The following is a 16,649-nucleotide window of genomic DNA, read 5'->3' on the forward strand; positions in this document are numbered from 1 at the left end:
CCAGGGGGAACGGAGGAGGGAGAGAGAGTTGGGGAGAGAGAGGGATGCAAAACTTGAGAGACTATTGAATGCTGAGAATGAACTGAGGGTTGAGGGGGAAGGGGGAGGGGGGAAAAGAGGTGGTGGTGATGGTGGAGGGCACTTAAGGGGAAGAGCACTGGGTGTTGTATGGAAAACAATTTGACAATAAAATATGGAGAAAAAAAATTAAAAAAATTAAAAAAATAAAAAGTAGAGATCAGCGACAAGTAAGTAAAAATATTCCCTAATGATGTCATCCCAAAATACTGGACATCTCCTTCCAGAATGTTTTCAATATATATATTTGTTTGTATAAATAAAAATGGGGTCACGCGCAACAGCATATCATGAACATCTTCCAGGTCACACACATAACTCTACGACAGAATAAGTTGTAGCAAAATTTACTCTGCGAATCCTCTATTATTTGATGTTAGGTTATTTCCAAATAAAAATGATCATTAACCATCTGGTGAATATCTCTCCTTACATCTGCATATATTTATCTCATGTAATTCTAAAAGAGAAAACTTGTACATTTCATTGAAAAAGTTTCAGGACAAACTGAAGCAAAACATGCCAATCCATCGATGGTACACAAACAGCAGATTAAAAGATTTTGTCTGCTTTCAGTAGAGAAACACAGGATAATCTAAACAGTGCCACATTGGGTGCCTGGCTGGCTCAACTGGAGAAAACTGTAACTTGTGATCTCGGGGCGGTGAGTTCACACCCTATGTTGGGTGCAGAGATTACTCAAATAAATACAACTAAAAAAACATAACAAAACATAAAACTCCCGCATCTTCGAAATACACACATGTAAGACAAATCCCAACAAACACACCTTTCAGATGGCCTTGCTGAACATGGAAGAAAGCAAGGGATATCCTCAAGCGCCAATAAAATGAGTAGAGCAGAAACCAAACCGGTAAGAAATGAAGGAGGTAAGATGCAAATGTAGATGCCCCAAACTTGAAACTTTCAAATGACGAGGCAAGCTGCAAACAAATCAGGTCTTAGGCCCACAAAAAGTGAACAACTTAACTAAAGGACTGACTCCCTCACCCCCACCCCACAAACCTGAAACCCTCCAAAGTTCACACACCCTCAGCATAACCAGTAGAAGTATCTGCCCACTTGCAGGGGGAAACAACAATGAAATGTGCCTCCACCATGCTTCCTGTTGGGGGCAACAACCAGTTTGTTGCCACAACTAGGTCTTAGCTGGAAATTTATGTCTCGGATCTTGATGGGAAGTCCCAAGACAAGAAACTACAGTGGCCTCAGGTTAGTAGTACCTATTTATCATTCACTGCATGTTCTTTTATTTGGAAGAGTACAAAGATTTGATGAATTTCAGACTTTGTAAAAAGTCAAGGTATGCATGGCAAAATTTCAAGAGTAATTACTACGAAAATAATATAAACACCAAACTAGTAGAAAGGAGTAAAGGAATTAAAAACAATAGCAACAAAACAAGTTGATCAACCCACAAGAAGGCAAGAAAGGAGTGAGGAAAGCATAGGAAAAATGGATAAACAACATGATAGAAAAGAATCCATATACAGTATATTCGTAATCACAACAAAACGAATGATCTTAAGTGTGGCCATCAAAATACAGAAATTATCAGACCAGACTTTTCAGAAATCCAACTTGGGACACATCCGAAAAGACATAAAGACATAGAACTGAAGGTGAGAGGCTGTGGATAAATAGGAAATAAAACCAAAAGAAAGATGATATACACATGTTAATAACAGGAAACTTAGAGGCAAAATACACTATTAGCAATAAGGAGGGTCAGCTCAAAATGATGAAAGCTTCAATTCACTGAGAAGATAGTACAGTTCTCAGTGAACATACTATAGATACCACCAGGGGTGATACTAGATGGAAAAGAAATACACTGTTTAGGGTTACATAGATATGTCATAATATTACAACAAATAGCAAGATATGATAAATAGAAATTCCAAATTTGAGTTTCCTCTGTTGGGGAGAGGAATGTCATTAGGGAGATGCAACAGGAATACCAACACTATTTATTAGTAAGGTTCTATATTTGAAATTTGATGGTAACTGTGTAGATGTTTGTTTCATTAGCTTTATGCCTATATTTATGTTATGCATTTTATTTCATATGTTAGAAATATTTCATAATTTAAAAGTTACCATTACAAGTTGTTCTGATAACTTTTCAATCCATTTTATCTAGCAAAGGGCAGTGCCTTATTTTGCTCATATTGTCTGAATATATGCATATAAAATTGTGATTAAGCACATGTAACAAAATTTACCATTGTAACCATTTTTGAGTGTATGATTCAGAGACATTAAATGCATTCACATTGTTGTGCATCACCACCATCCATCTTCCCAAACTTAAACTCTGTAACCATTACTCAACAATTCTCTACTTTTCCCCTCCCCATAACACCTGGCAACCACCATTCTCCTTTCTTTATGGATTTGAATACTCTAGGTACTTCATATAAGTAGAATCATACAATACTTGTTCTTTTGTGTCTGACTTAATTCATTTAGCATTATGTCCTTAAGGTTCATCCATGTTGTAGAGTGTTAATATTCCATTGTGTGTGTGTGTTCTCAACCTGTTGTTGAACATTTGGGTTGTTTTTGTCTTTTGGCTATTGTGAATAATGCTGCTATGGGCTGGGTATACAAACACCTGTTCAAGTCCCTGCTTTCAATTTTTTTGGATATATACCGAGAAGTGGGATTGCTGGATCAGATGGAAATTCTATTTTTTTATTTTCTGAGGCAGTGCCATACTATTCCTTCAAAGAGGCTGTACCTGTTGCCTCTTTATATGTATTTTGACAGGATATTTTAGTTGTGCAATTATTTGATTTCTATTCTAAATGTTAAAATGGTATCATATAAATGAAAAGATGGTCCAACTCTTATTAACCAGGCTTCTGTGATAACAGTAAGAATGATAACCCTTAGTAATTACAGAGAAAATTTAAGTAAAGCCTTTACCCCACTGCCTCTTCTAAGAACATTCTGAGATCTCTCTCCGATTTTGGCCAAACAATCTCTAGTAAGTTCTCCATACTTGGTCTTTTCTGAATGCTTATTCCTTTTTTAGCCTCTTGCAATTCTTTCTGCTCTCACCACCCCATTTTTCCTTTAAAAGTCATCAATTACATCTATTAACTTCTGGTCTGTTCCAGATACTGTGTTAAGTATTCTGCATACATTTTCTCACTTAATCCTCAAAATATTCCTATGAGATAGATTACATTATCATCATTCCACAGATGATGAAACTAAGGAGAAATAAAACCTCTGAAATGATATGTAGCTCTTAAGTGGCAGAAGCAGGATTTGAACACACAGTCTGATGTGGGAGGTGCCTATTAAACATGACTGCCCTTTTCCTTCTTGAGGTTTTCCTTTGATGAAATATACCATTCTTGTTTTTCTATTTTCCTCAGCACTCCTCCTCTGTCACTGTAACTTTTTTCCTCTTTCCCCATGATAAACAAGTTTGTAATCTTTCCAAAACTCAGGCTTCAGCACCCTGAGCTCCTGTCTTTCTGTCACTCTTCTTGGAGAGCTCACATTCTCTCATGGCTCCGTCTGCCACAAAGAGGTATTGATTATACTTGTTTGTCCATCCCTGACCTTTCACCTGTGTTTGTGCTGCTCACTTCCTACTGTCTCCAGGACATATCTCCACTAAAACTCACTCTCCATCTGCCAACTAAGTCCCCTTCCCAAATTTGTTTCTGAACATCATGCTACAATTTTCTCAGTCATTTGGCCTCCAAGCCCTGGGGCCCTCCATTCCCTTCACTCTGTTGACTCTCACTGAATCCCATTGATGTTCCCTTTGAAATATGTCTCCAAACCATTCCTTCCTCTCTATTTCTACTCCTTTTATTCTGGTTCAGCCCCTCACCACCTACTGTGCAGCTTCTAACTGGTATCTCTGTCTCAGGTCATTCCCTGTCTAGTCTGTGTCCAGTGTGTCCACATCTACATTCTATGCTGCTGTTAATAGGTCAGCGAGCCCTGCTCACAAGATGGGCATCATATCCTGACTTTCAAGGTTCTCTGTGATTTATATACAATTTTGAACTAGAATTTTTGTGATAGTGTTTACCAACACAAATTTCCAACACGTAGTCTTCTCTGGCATATTTCCAAGAGATTAGGTATCTGAAGCTTAGCAGTTGCCCATTCATTGTTAATAGAAATCTATCTTACTTTTCTATTTCCCTCAGTATTTTGCTAATTCTGCTGGCTTACTTGAAGTGCTCTCTTCTTTTCCATCTTTTTAAACTCTATGCACCCCTAAGTTTCGTGTTGTGTCCTACTATGCCATAAACCTTCCTAGAAAACTCGAGAATCATCAAATAGTATTTTAATACACATTTTATCATTTCACCCCACCCTACCTTTTGCAGATCTCTATAACTGAGCTTTCCACAAGTGACCACAGCAGAATGGGTTACAGGTGTCTCCAGGAGAGATGGATGGTTGTAAACTTTTTATAGTGACACAAAATTTATAACCATTTTACAACCATTCACCTACTTATAACAGTTGAAATTATATGTGGATACTGTTTGGCTCAATCAGTAAACTTCCATATTCCAGTAATTATTTTTTTTTTGTGCTTAAGATTTTATGAATAGAACCTGCCAGAGGAGATAACTGTATAGGGTTTTCCCCTTTAACCATCATGTTAAAACCATCTCCATAAGTCTGATAAATATTGCTTAATTGTAATGTATTTATTATTAGTGATAATAGTTTGCACATATGTTTCAAATACTTAGTTCTAACTTTGATTTAATTGGCTCTTATTTTTCACATTTTTTCCACAAAGAAGCTACATATGCTTCATCATTATCATCATCACTTACTCATTTTTTGAAATTGTGACTTGATTTATATAGTTATTTATTCCTGGATTTTGATGTAAAATATTCAAAATCTGATAATGAAATTTTATAATGATATTTGTTTATAGAAATAAAATAATGTTTGTAAAAACAAATGATAACAGAAAATAATTGTTTTAAAGGGTTTGAAGCTTTTTAATATCTCATGAAAAATATTTTTCAAAATATTTTAACTCCATTGGATAAGTAATTGTTTATATTTTTAGAAATCTAGTGCTTTGATTATTAGATAATATTTTCAAAATTCCCATTTTACTACCAAATGCTCATTTTTCAAAAATTTTGATTTATTTAAACATACTTATAAGAAAATGGACCTTATTTTCTTTGCAAATTGACATATTATGGTCAAAAGGCTTGTAGTCTCCTTAATACTTTAAATATGTTATTTATTTTCCTACCATAAAGTATAATTCAAAATTAAATGTTAATCATTTTTATTAATATATATTACTATTGGTTTTTTTTATTTTATTCAGAAAGAGAGAGCATAAGCAAGGGAGAGGAACGGGGGTGGGGGGGTGGGGGGGGGAGAGAGACTCTTAAACAGGCTCCACGCTCAGTGCAGAACCCAACACGGGGCTGGATCCCCATGACCCTGGGATCATGACCTGAGCCAAAATCAACAGTCTGATGTGCAATATCTATTATTTTTAGTATTATTGAAAATTTAGATTTGTTTTGCCCTGATAATTTTTTCATTGTCTATCTAAGTGTCTTATTTTCATGGAAAGATTATCAAATGAAAAAAACCGTGCCAGACAAATTATGCAGGGCCTTAGTAGAAAATATATTCTACAGACAGTTTCTTAAGAGACCAATCCTTAAAGTTTTTGGTCTCAGGACCCCTTAAAAGTTACTGAGGACCCCAAAGAGCTTTTGTTAATATGGGTTATATCTATCAGTATTTATTTTAGAAATTAAAACAAAAATTTAAATATTAGTTTTAAAATAAAAATAAATCCTTTACATATCAACATAAATAGCATTTTAATGAAAAATAACTATACTTTCCTCAAACAAAAAATCCCATAGTGAAAAGAGCTGCATTGTTTTACATTTTTGCAAATCTCTTCATGTCTGGCTTAATAGAAGATAGCCAGATTCTCATATCTGTTTTGTATTCAATCTGTTATAGTATCACACATCACGTAGCTTCTGGAAAACCTGTATACTCTTAAGACAAAGAGTGAAGAAGGCATATCGTGTCTTAATATTATTACAAAAATAGTTTTAATTTCATGGACTCCTACTCCCCAAGGTCTCAAGGCTCCTCTCAAGTCCCTGAAATCACACTTTGAAAACCACTATTTTAGTAATAGGGTATTTACGGTAATACGTATTTAGTAATACGATGTTTACAACCGTATTTACAATAATAGTTTACATCAGATCAGATTCAAGATGCTAAATAAAAGGTCCCATAATTAAGAACTAAAGCCAACATTTCTCCCACAATTATAGAATCACTCACTTTACCAACCTGCCTGGGAAATGACCACGTGTTTGGGACCAAACGAAGCCAAGGAAAGATATGCTATTCTGGAATAATACTATCAGAAGATGCACCGATGACATTCTGTACAAGACAGATGAATCAAAGTGTTTCTTTGCACAGTGGTGAATCTGCAGATGTTAAGTCACTGCATTTAGTTAATAGCACTATTAGAATCCCTGGAGAGGAATGCTTGGAAGAATATTGTTCTGCCAAAATGTACCAAAACAAACTACTCAGGAAGATGTATATGGAGTAGTAATTAAGTCCTTTAAAACAAATCAGATGTTCTAGATTATGCAAGTACAGCCGGTCCTGCACCGGTGGGAAATCTGTGATGACAGGAAGGTGGGAAGGCTTTTCGTTGTATCTGCTCTCTGTGTTCTTCGTGCCTGGGATGCAAGTAAGATTATTTTGTTCACAGTGAGCTCTTGTCTGTAGCTCCCCCTGTAAATGTGAATTTCACATTAAAGGCTGTTACTAATAAAATCCAAGCCATTCTGGTTTCATCTGTTTTCAGCTTACGTGAAGAAACCATCTTTTGTTTCCTACCAAGCTACCTATCAAAGGAAAAGCTTTTTCTCCGGAGATAAGGAGCTAAACGAAAAATTGGTGGGGGGGGGGGGGAAGTCAATGATCTTTATTGCAGAGTTTTTGAAGAGAGATTATTGTCTTCAGAAAATTGGCTTGCTTGACATTTTTGAGTACCAGAATGAATTTAATCAAAGTCTCAAGGAGTGTCTGAAAATAAGTATACTAACAATGCTTGCAGATTGAAAGGAAATGTGAGGTTACATGATACTGATATTCTAGCTTCAATCCTAAAGAGACTAGCAGCAAAACATCTGTTAAGTGTCCTTTTTTGGAAGTACATGATATGAAAAAGTTCAAGTGCATTAGAAATCTATTCATGTTATCATGAGAATTTCAATGAAAGAAGAAATTAAATGATCCAGGTTCTGATTAAGAGTGAGAAAGTCATTCCTGTCAGCTGCGGAAAAATCAATAAAGACCCTTGCCTTCTACTGTTGGCTAACAGCTGTATGTGAGGTAAACCTTCCCACTAATGTTAAGTATAAGAAATTGAAGAAAGCATCATTAAAAGATTTTTGTCAGAAACCTCATGTAGTCATTTCAACACAAAACTTGATATAAAGCAAACTCATGATAAGAAAATGAGCTTGACTTCTCTATAAAGTCTTAAAATGTTTATTTGGGAGTTTTAAAATTAAACAGTTATATCTTTACTGCTACTCTGTATTTTACTTTTTATTATAGTAAAAATACGCCAAATTTTTGTATCAGCTCCATAAAAGCCGCCCAGCACCCTACAGTTTCCCTCAGTGTGGGCATTCCACTTATTTCTTTGTGTGCGTGACTTGAGAAAGATTGAGGAAGCCCAAGCACTTCTATTGAAAAACTTCTAAGTTTTCTTTCAATGTTTAAGTTTCAATATTTTAAGATTATGTCACAGAAGAAATTATAGTGGTTATTGAGATTAATTTCTCATTAAAACTGAGATTTCTGTAACTTAAAAATAATGTCCATTAGAAAACAAACTGTAAAAATAGTGGTTGTTAAAGGAAAACTTAGTTTCTAGTTTAAATTACTCACCTAGAGTATTAGAAGCCAGCAAGGAAGTTTGAGACAAATTAGCAAAGTGGATAGACTTCTTTTGATTGCAGGGAAATAGAATTCACAGAATATTCCATGGGCCAAAGACACCTGAGACTTTCTAAAGGAAACAGGAGTCTAGGGAAAGAAGTAGGAACGTCTGGCTAATCACTGGCAGAAACTCCCTTACTGAGGCAGTGTAACCTGACACTAGTTTTATAAATAGGAGCTGGGCTTCCCTCATGGGAATTGATGTTGCTTGCTGGGTTATTAAAGAAAGGGTCTTTAAGATTTCTGACACTTATAAAGCACCATAGCATGAGCAAATTTTAAGATGGCAGTGTAATTCTAAGATTGAGATCAGCTGAGTGCATTTGAAAGCACAGAGAAGTTCTAATCTATTACTAATCTATTCTCATGTTATAAAGCAGTAACAGCATAACGATCTTTATCATATCAGCCAGTGCGGATCACTCCACCATGCCTCACTTCTACTCTGGAACTGCTTCACTCCTGCTTCTGCCTTGTTCCATTCACTCCCCAACAATATAATTCTATTTCTTATTTAATTTCCAGTGAATGACTTTCCCCTCAAGGCTGCATTCCACCCATTATTGTCCCTACTCTCAATACAGGAAGTCATTTCCTACCTGAGTGAGATCAAGGGTGTCAGAACGAATTCACACAGCCATCCTTTGCCTACCTCAATTTATCTAAACACATTTTCATGCTTCTTTGCATACCCAGTCTTTAAAGACTTATATGCCAGGCGTGTAAACACTAACATTTCTAGTCTGTTGTGCCACTTGTGTTTGATAATAAAAGTCTTGATGGTTTCTCTTTCCCTGCAGGATAGTCTCTCTGCAAGGGTCAAGCACAATAAGGGGCAGTCCACCGTCAGAGCGGCAAATGGCTCCAGGGAAAAAATGGCTTGTGATCTTCAGCTCACTTTGGACGGGCTCCACACCCTCCTGGAATTTTTAATCAATCTAGTCCTCATTGCTTCTAAAGCTCTCCGCCGTCTTTACAATGTTTTTGAAAATGTTTTCTCTAGATTTTTTTAAGTTGTTGCAGTTGGATCCTTGAGCTGCTGCACCCTTCTTTATTCTTGCTGGAGGTCAGGCTGATTTTTTGTGGCTGCAACCAGAGCTCTACCCCAGTGCCTCCCAATAAATGCTTTTATGCTTTCCCATAAAAGCCCCCCAAACAGACTTCTTTTACTCTCTCAATTGCCTTGTCTAATACATCATGGTCATTTAGAGAAGTGTTTATTTTGAGAGAGAGAGACAGACAGAGAGAGAGAGAGGGAGAGACAGACAGGGGAGAGAGAAAGAGAGAGAGAGAGAGTGTGTGTGTGTGTGAGTGGGAGGGTGAGAGAGAGGAGGGGACAGAGAATCCCAGGCAGGTTCTGTGCTGTCTGTGCAAAGCCCTAGATGGGGCTCTAACTCAAGAACTGTGAGAGCATGACCTGAGCTGAAGTCAGACGCTTCACTGAAGAAACCATCCAGGTGCCCTCATTATGGCCATTTTTGATTTATCCTTCTTTTTCACTCCCTACTTCAGTCCCTGATGAGTTTTAGAAAACTGTCAGGAAAACAAAAATGGTCATCTTAAAGAAAAAAAAAAGGAAGGAGTTCAATTTGACTTACAATATAGTTCAGTATCTTCAGTTTACAGATGAGAGAACTGACGTACAAAGAAGTGGAGTGCATTGGCGCAAGGTAACAGTTTATGTTGGAGCTGAAGCAAAAATCTGGTGTTACATCACTGCTCTTTCCACACTGCCTCCCTCTCTCTAAATGATGCATTTACACTTTATGAATTTTCTTTAGGACAACCTAGTCTGTTTCAAATATTATGTCCTGCTGTCTCCCTAAATCACTGAAATATCCAATATATTCACATTTGTATCATGAAAAGTACATTTTTAGAATGTTGAAGTGGAACAAAAATTACTTGTCAGAGTACATCCTAGTTTTTTTGTCCTGGAGATATGGTAATTATCTAACTACATTCCATTCAGTTGCATAGAATGAATGATGCCCAGCATACGAAAGGCCTAAGAGTAGTCATTGCTCATTCATGATCTCATTTAATCTTTACAACACCCCATCGGTAGGTACGTTCTAATATTATAATCATTTTCTCAATACCAGGAAACTCAGGCTTAGTTTTCCCACATAAAATATCTTAACCACTCATATTTATCACATCACTCTCAAAAATCTTCAGTGGATCTTCATTTCTTTTCTTGTCAAAATGGTGTCCTGTCTGACGTCCAAGTTCTCCACAATTCAACTTATTCATATTCATTAGCTTTGCCTCTCCAACTTTATTTCACAGAAATCTGGATCTTCTTCCATCCTGGGCTTGATCCACGGTCAAGCCAATTTAGCATTTGGATGCCAACAGCAATATTGCTGAGAGCTGTCCTACCTGACCTTGTCCTTTGTTTGAGCAGAAGTTTTTGGCTTTGTTATAGCAAATTTATCAAAATTGCTTATATAACATGCTAATACCACCTCTTGGAAGTTATGAGTTCCACATATTTATCATTTAACAGGTGAACAGGTATCTCTTTTGATTTATCTTAAACTAGCCATGCTCATATTTCAAATCCTTCATGTTCATATCATGGTCCACAAGCCCAGGGACAGGCTTTACAGACTGCTACATTAACTGTGCTCCTTAAAGTTGTGTGACATGTCTTCTAATTTGGGGATCGGTATGCAAAACTGGGGCCACCTTACCACTGTCTTTCATAAGTGTATTAGCCTTCATTTTTTCAGAGTGAAGTGTCAGAATACCCCCAACATTATATTCATCCTTTTCCTTGTCCTCCCTACCTCCCATTTCATTATAGCGTTCCTATGATTCAGAAACTCAAAGTGTATGACGGCTCAGAGGGAATGCACCACAGTTTTCCATATAAGATAGGACTCTATTTTTTCCTATTTCCTTTATCATTTATGATGATGTTCAGCATTGTACTTGTCTTTTCCAACACAAAAACACTGTCCTTCATAGCAGGGTGAGATATAACATCCATAGAGCAGAGAAAGCTCTAGTGAAGAGGCATTCTTGGCTACCAGGATTCTTATCCTAGGCCTATATTTGACTGATGATGTAATACGGAGCAAATAATCCAATAAAATTTATGGATCAGGACTAGTGCCGAATACTGGGATACAGAAATAAATGCTCATGGGCTAGTAGAAGAGATTGATACGAAAATAAGTAACTAACTTAGGCTATGATAAGTGTTACAAAGTCTGTACTAGATACAGGAAAACAGAATCTCCTAGATATCTAACATTTGCAGGTAGGAGAAAGTCATCAGAAAATTCTTCTCAAAGAGTGGTGGTATTCGAACAGAGACTTGGGGAAACCTGGTTTGTTCATTGCTGCATTGTCAATGCCCAGAATAGTGCCAGGTATAGAGTTGGTACTCAGTAAGCATCTGTTTACTGATGAGAGCAAGGAAGGTTTTCTTTTGTTTGTTTGTTTGTTTTTAATGGCTAGGACTCCTTAGACAAAGGTATGGAAGTATCAGAGAATGTGATGAATTCAGGGAGCTGTGAATTATGAAGGAATAGAGTAGTAGGTGGAGTGGTTGGGTCTAGGCCTAGAACTCTAGCCTAAGTGCAGAACATAAAAGGCCTGGTAAGCTGTGCTAAGGCTTTTGAACTTTATCTTGAAGGCAATAGGGAGCCATTAGAGGATTTAAGCACTAGGCTCATACAATCAGATTTGGGTGTTAGCTTGATATGCCCATTATCAATTTATCGCCTCTCGGCTCCAAATTCACCCTGCATTACCTTCTCAGCAAAAAATGGAACTAGGTTCTTGAAATATTTCTCGTTTGTCATCTACCAACAGAGTTTGACACTGGCGGGATACTGGAGGAGGAAAAGGTTCTCTTGCCGGTTCCATATGCTCTACTTGCTAGGCATCAGGAGCACGCGCTTTCTCCAGTGGTGCAGTCCTGTAGCGCACAGCTTCTCCAGCCTCTGGTTCCTACAGTATGTGATCTCATGCATGTCTGACTGCCACAGTGTGTGGCAGCTAGCAGAGCCTGAAGGCCAGCAGCTTCCCCTGGCACTTCTCTTGGGAAGCTTTGTAGCAGACTGCTGCCACTAAGTTTGGGCAGAAAACAATATTCACCCATGGTCATATTGTTTTCATAAATGGCTTCTTCAGCATCCTAGACTATGGATTTTTGCCAGCCTGGCACCTCAGTCATTTCTCTACCATTCAATGAGCTGTGGCCACACCCTCCTTGATAAGCACTTGGGAGGTCAGCTCTTTCTTGGGTGATCTATCTTGAGGGTAGTGGTTGCTCCTTATATTTGTGATTACTGTATACTTTAGATCTCTCTTTACATCTTAACTAGCCATTCTTCCATTAGTCCAATCCCATTATAGTTAAAAAGTCTTTATGTTTAACTCTGTGAAACTTGTGTATGATTTCTTTCTCTTTCCTGGACTTTGGAACACATATTGAAGGATCAAGAGCTGTGTAGATGGGCTGAAGGAAGTGGAATGAAGCTCCAGGCAGGGAGCCTGCTTAAAAGAATATGATGGCACATTTAGCAACAACTCTTGAGAGCATCATTGCCTTTCAGCAGTTGCAATGGGAAGGGATTAGAGAGGCAGGAGCTAAGGACTTGGTAACCAATGGAGGAGGAGGAGGAGGAGAGAAGAGTATAGGATGACTCCTCACTTTTCAAGTTTGGGTGACTGGGTAGATGGTGGTAGAAATGGAGAACACTGAAGGAAGGATAGGTGAAATTCTCCTCCCATGTTCCTTTTGACTATCAGGAGTTCCATGTACTTTTGAGCCACACTTAGAATCATAGCCTCCTTAAGTTGAAGAGGCACCAAAGCCCAACTTTTCTGCTTTTGAGCTATATAGACCATTTGTTCACATCAGATAAGTGAGGAAAGGTCCATTCTATCTTAATGTTCCATGCTTCTAATGCTTTATAAAGTCCTTTTCCACTCTTAAAGCTCTCCGTATTTATGCCTTCCTTAATTATTTAGTTCCAGTCCCCGCAACTCTAAAATTCAATAGTTTTCCTTTTTTTCTGAAGCCTACTGCCTTCCAGTGTGGAATAGCAGGTCAACACATATGTGCTAGGTGCTGACGAATATAGGTCTTATCAAATGTGGAATATAGATTTGTTTCTGGGATTGCTCATTTGGCTTTATTGGTTTGGGCTAAGCAGAGCTTCGGTTATACTGACAAAAAACTACAGTTACGTGAATGAGAGAGACTCTGGACACCAGAACCTCAGAGACAGTTTCTATGAACAGCTCTTGGAACCAAGGATCAGACATTCGTATACACTTGTCTGGGTTTGGAATAGAAGGTGGGGGTTTTGGACACAAGGTTCGCCTTGCTTGGAATTCACTCCCCACCCATTCTTAGCTCTCAGGTCAGTTCCCTGACATCTTCTCAGAGCACTACTTACCTGCCTCTCTCCTTGGCAGCACTTGTCTCCGCTCTAATTACATTATTTGTGTGTTTTTTAATGAACACCTGCCACCCCCACTAGACTATACACTTGAGGGTAGGGACAGTTTCTGCTCATTATAGGAATAGCCTAGCCTGGATATAGTCGGTGATCAATAGACATTAGGAAAACGAATGATTGATAGCAGTTTTTAAAATGCTACTCATGCCCACTAATTCATGACAATTCCTCCTAGGAATGAAAAAAAAAGTGGTTTGGCTAGTCAGTAGGGGACTCTGATCCCATATTCCGTTCTGTTTTCAAATCACTGTCGTCTGTGTAAGAAAGCATAAGATAGTAGCTCCGAGTACAAAATGTACACATAGCAGTAATCTCCCATGACCATATTCTCTTAAAGATCACAGCCGCCTCCTACCGCTCTTTGAACAAGGAGGGATTCAGAATCCAGGTGAGCGCAAGGGCAGGACTCTTCCCTCAGACCCGCGCAGCCCTCGGGAGCTCCGGGCCCTTCCCTCCCTCTTCTTTCCCTGGGGGTTGCTACCTGAGGCTCGCTCACAAACGGGCAGTCGGGGACAGGGCGACACCTCGCGCCTGTCCTCACGAAGAAGGAGGTGTAGGGACAGATGGAGTCCCACACACCCCTGGTGGGGCTGGGGAAAGCCGCAGAACCCGGGCAGGGAAAGGCAGGACTAGCTTTGGCCTCAAGGGACAGGAGAGGTGGGGCCGGACCAGGCTTTGTTAGCTCTTCGTCTTCCCCAGGCAACCCCGACGCCGCGCTGCGTTGCCTGGCAACCGCGGGGCGGGGCCCTGGAGTGACGTCACAGAGCTGCCCTCCCACGGCCCTTCCGCGACGCCCCGCCCCCGCGACCGCAACCTTCCAGCAGAGTCTGGGTGGCGGAAATTCGGACCCCACAGGGCTGGGAGAGTTGAGAACTGATTGGGGTTAGCTTGTGGTGGGAGGACCAGATGGCCTGGCTGTTTAGGATTAGGGCTGGGGGCGTTAGGAAACCTGGAGGAACGTGTAGCAATTTACAGTGGGCTTTGTATATTAAAGAGCGGAAGTGGGAGCTTAAAATGATGTTTTGGATTGTGCAAAGTGCGCAGGTGAAGCCCTTGGGAATAATAGGAGTGAGCGCTTCTTGCAGTGCTTTTTTGTGTGTGCCAAAATGATCCCTAAGTGCATGACACGTATTAATCCTCACAATCTCCCCACAAGGCAAGGACTGTTATTATCTCCATTTTCACAGGTGAGGAAACAGCACAGAGCGGTCAAGCAACTTGCCCAAGATCATAGCAAGTGGTATATTTAGGATTTGAACCATGTTGCTTGGTTCCAGATTTCTCATTGTTAATCTGTATAATGTTAAGAGAGGGAGACAGTATTTGTAAGGATTTGAGCAGAGCCTGAGATGCCTGAGGCAACAGGGAAAGAAGAAAAATATTCACCATGTAGCATGGCATTAAAGTCTCACAGTAACTCTGGAGGTATTTATCTTTACAAAGGTATTTACCTTTATTTTAGAAATAAGTTCAAAAGTTTGAGTAACTTGCCTGTGGTCCAATAGCTGGTGATAGGGACAAATTTGATTCCAGGCCTTCTGATTTTAAGATTTTTTTTTTACCCTCCCAAGGAGGCAAGAAAAGCCTCATCTTTTTCTGCTTTACCGCTTGACACTTCACACTCATTTTTAAAGATGTCCATTGCATCATCCAGTCTTTTCAGTCCTTTTACACGCTAGCATGCGCTAGTCTAAATGATTGAGTTAGTTCATCCGGGGCCTTCAAAGCTTTCTCCAGTTGTGAGATGAAAGCCTGTTGTCTCTCCTTAAAGCAATTTCAAGCATCAGTGAGTAAGCGCGGGGGCTGGGTGTTTGGATTATGTATGCAGAAGGCTTCTCAGAACCTGCTGTCTTCCATTTGTAAAGGACCCAGTCTTTTGGCATTTGTCAAAGTTTTGCAGGTCCCTGCATACCCTGGAGTGTCCTGGATGATTTGAGGATGGCCAAGTGCCCATAGGTGATGTGGGGATAAAAGAAACTTAACGACTGGCCATCATCTGCTTTCCTGAGCTGTCTTGAAGGGGGCACCCAGACATTGGCACCTGCCTCAAAGAGTGTGCTTTAGTAAAAGGCGAAAGATTTATACGATCTGAAGAGAAAGCAGAGTATCAGGGTGTGCTTTAGGACTAGACTGAGAGGCTGGAGCTTTCAGGGCTGCAGGTGTATCTTGCAGGAGAAAAAGGATGCGATGACCAATGGGGTCTGTTCTGTGTGTGAATGAGTGAAGATGTGCTTGTCTCTTCCTGCTCTCCTGTGGAGGATGTAATACAGAGAGGAATGAATAATATGATCTTCATGTCAGAGAGGGTGTTTCTGGTAAAGCAGTAGCCAACTGGAGATGGAAGATGAAGAATGGACTTTTAGTGTGGCAGGCTTAATGTAAGAAAGGAATTTCATGATACTGACGAAGGTGGTCTCACGGCTGTCTGCAGAAGGTAGGTTGAAGGGCAGAGGAGAGGTCTTCTTTGAAATATCAGTCAATAAATTCAATAAATTATAGTGAAGACAATATGACTTTACAAGGTAATGATAACCGCAAAATTGAAGTTGCTTTCTTCTGAGAGGCAGAAGGTTGGGGGAGGGGAGGAGTACATAGATAGATGTGATTGGTGGTGGTCCAGCTCTTGGTGTGGATGGTGGTTTTGTGGGTGTTCATGTTTTCTTTCATATATGTCAGCTATTACATACAATCTAAGTAAACTCATCAAATGGGCCACACTATTTATACTTTCTTGTGTAACAGAGAATTGACTGTACACATTTTCATTATGTCATTAATGAAACATACAGATATGGTCTAATTTCTCCCATCATAGTCCCTGCAGCTCTGCCCCACTGCCCTACTCCCCTTTACTGCACAGCTCATTAAGAGAGTTCTCTGTACTTGCTGCCTCTTATTTCTCTCCTCCAGTCTCTCTTGAATTTACCTGAATCAGGCTTTCATCCTCATCACTCCATCAAAACTATTCTTGTCAAGATCCCAAATGACATGATGTTAGATTGAGGGTTATCTCTTAGCCTCAACTCAACCTGTCAGCAA

At 39.3% G+C, this 16,649-nt stretch overlaps 1 protein-coding gene across 1 annotated transcript in view; it reads right to left on the reverse strand.

Annotated features, from left to right (window-relative positions):
- ROPN1 (rhophilin associated tail protein 1) overlaps positions 1-14,314 on the reverse strand; it is a 27,218-nt gene extending 12,904 nt beyond the window's left edge. Inside the window, exon 1 of the mRNA XM_029940718.1 lies at positions 14,092-14,314. The gene's annotated coding sequence lies outside the window, so the exon portion shown is untranslated. The remainder of the gene's footprint in view (positions 1-14,091) is intronic.
- Between the last annotated feature and the right edge of the window lie 2,335 nt (positions 14,315-16,649).

The sequence above is a fragment of the Suricata suricatta genome, chromosome 5 (genome assembly GCF_006229205.1).
Source record: "Suricata suricatta isolate VVHF042 chromosome 5, meerkat_22Aug2017_6uvM2_HiC, whole genome shotgun sequence".
Classification (NCBI taxonomy): domain Eukaryota; kingdom Metazoa; phylum Chordata; class Mammalia; order Carnivora; family Herpestidae; genus Suricata; species Suricata suricatta.